This window comes from Schistocerca piceifrons, unplaced genomic scaffold, assembly GCF_021461385.2.
Source record: "Schistocerca piceifrons isolate TAMUIC-IGC-003096 unplaced genomic scaffold, iqSchPice1.1 HiC_scaffold_1037, whole genome shotgun sequence".
Taxonomy (NCBI): Eukaryota; Metazoa; Arthropoda; class Insecta; order Orthoptera; family Acrididae; genus Schistocerca; species Schistocerca piceifrons.
In genome coordinates this window covers 62,501-65,000 of record NW_025726838.1, presented here as the reverse complement: position 1 = coordinate 65,000, position 2,500 = coordinate 62,501, and the positions used below count along the sequence as shown (strand labels likewise).

General features: G+C 56.2%; 1 non-coding gene across 1 annotated transcript in view; it reads left to right on the top strand.

Annotated features, from left to right (window-relative positions):
- Positions 1-2,327: 2,327 nt before the first annotated feature.
- Positions 2,328-2,500, top strand: part of LOC124725262 — a 1,909-nt gene continuing 1,736 nt past the window's right edge. The window contains exon 1 of the ribosomal RNA XR_007006698.1: positions 2,328-2,500. This exon is cut by the window's right edge and continues 1,736 nt beyond it. This is a non-coding gene — a ribosomal RNA (small subunit ribosomal RNA).

The window sequence follows — 2,500 nt, the reverse complement described above, 5'->3', positions numbered from 1 at the left end:
GTTGTACCTTAACCTAACCTATGTTGTACCTTAACCTAACCTATGTTGTACCTTAACCTAACCTATGTTGTACCTTAACCTAACCTATGTTGTACCTTAACCTAACCCATGTTGTACCTTAACCTAACCCATGTTGTACCTTAACCTAACCCATGTTGTACCTTAACCTAACCCATGTTGTACCTTAACCTAACCCATGTTGTACCTTACCTAACCCATGTTGTGCCTCAACCTAACCCATGTTGTGCCTCAACCTAACCCATGTTGTGCCTCAACCTAACCCATGTTGTGCCTTAACCTAACCCATGTTGTGCCTCAACCTAACCCATGTTGTGCCTTAACCTAACCCATGTTGTGCCTTAACCTAACCCATGTTGTGCCTTAACCTAACCCATGTTGTGCCTTAACCTAACCCATGTTGTGCCTTAACCTAACCCATGTTGTGCCTTAACCTAACCCATGTTGTGCCTTAACCTAACCCATGTTGTGCCTTAACCTAACCCATGTTGTCGCCTTAACGTAACCCACGTTGTCGCCTAAACCTGCTCTGTAATTGTTATACGACTCGTTCAATTACTGTAGTGTTGCCCACCCGCAACCCTCGCAATATAGTTCGCTACTCGCACTGCCCGCACCCCTGTGTATCGCTTCATGTTAAACACCTTGCAAGTCTTGCTCACTTTCCACATGCTCCTGCTGTACACTGTAATGTGGATGGCAGCAGGACGTACATGCCGCCCCTCCCCACGTCCCCACCTTGCCCCCTGCCTTCGCAAGCTGGTTGGTGAGAAGTTTGCATGTTCAATGCCCTTCGCATGCGACGTACTCAGGCTACGTTGTGGTGCGGCCTGTGTCAACTGTCCGCTGATGTCGTACGCGTGAACCACAATCTGTACTGCACATTCGTCCTTATGTACTGAATGATACATCGTGGCACATGTGTGACCGCACAACGACTGCGCCCAAAAACGGCGGACCATACAGTGCAAATATTGTGCACGCAGCTACGTGTCGTCTCCCTATGAGAGCTGGATTGCAGTGTGGTACGCCATAGAGACGTGTGGGAGGAACGGACGCCGTGGATGGCGATCAGCATGAGCTGTCTGTTGATGTATTCGGACCTAGTCGTCTCTCCTCACACACCGTGATGGCATGGTGCACCGCGTTCCATATCTGCGACATGCTACAGAGGCCGGTTGACAGTCGTTCGAGCAATGGACATCGCATACGTACGGGGGCCACCTTCCACGTATTGTCTAGGCGTGCACATTTTGTTGCGTGTATGTGGGCAGACGTAGTGTGGCGTGACACCTGACACAGGCATGCAATAATCGTTGAAGTTGCAAATGGCGATGGACGCCTGCGTTTTCTGGTGAAGTTACGCAAATGAACAAATGGTAACCTGTTGTGGTGCGGTTGTTCTCGCTAGGGGTGAATCGGTGATGGCGACGATAGGTTGAGGTACTAACCGGTTGTTCCAGCGATACCCACCATGCCGACGAAACTGAACGGCATCTGGGTGTGAAGCGATACGCGGCGGTGGCTGGGTGGGACCGTCCCCGGCCGGTGAGGGGGCGCCTCCCGGCGTGCTGGCCGCGCGGTGCGTGGGCGCACGCGCTACAGCCGGCTGGTGGGGGCGGCCAGTGGCAGGCGCGCCGGCCGACGGACGCGGCAGGCGTCGCAGCTGCGCGCCGGCGCACCCTGCGCGCGGCGCCGTGCGGCCAAAGTAGGTCCTCGCGGGCCCGGTGCGAAGCGCGGTGGACATCTTCAGTGTGCTGGTCCGATTGAGGACTGTGTGCGTTGAGGATGCGCCGCCGCCCGGCGCTCGGCGCCGCGACGCCGTCTGCTGCTCGGTCGCCCCAGCGGTTCTCGCTGGTGGTTTGTATCGCAGCTGTGCGGATGTGTTGGCGCGTGCGCTGTGCTGGGAGAGTTCGCTTCGGCACCCAAGTGGGGCTTTTGTCCTTCTGTGGCGCTGGCGTTGGAGCTGCCGGTCACCGTAGGTGGCGCGTGTTGTCTCCCGCCGGCAATGCCACGACAGCACGCTCCCGGGCCTCTGTCGGCAGCGGCAAGCTCAGTTGGGAGCACGGGTGGTCGCACCGAAAGCGTCTACTCGCCTAACTCCGGGCGATTGCGCCTCTCTCGAACCCGACCAAGTACTTGGGACGGCGCTGCGCGCCGCCGGGACCTGAGAGGGTTTCGAGGTGTATTGTGCAGGGGAGCTCAGCCTCCTCCTGTTTGCAGAATGATTGAGCGGACGCTTGCGTGTTCGCGCGGGCCCCCGGGACACACTCCCGGGCGGCCGGCTGCTCAGCTCTAGTTGACGCAGCTCCCTGGTTGATCCTGCCAGTAGTCATATGCTTGTCTCAAAGATTAAGCCATGCATGTCTCAGTACAAGCCGCATTAAGGTGAAACCGCGAATGGCTCATTAAATCAGTTATGGTTCCTTAGATCGTACCCACGTTACTTGGATAACTGTGGTAATTCTAGAGCTAATACATG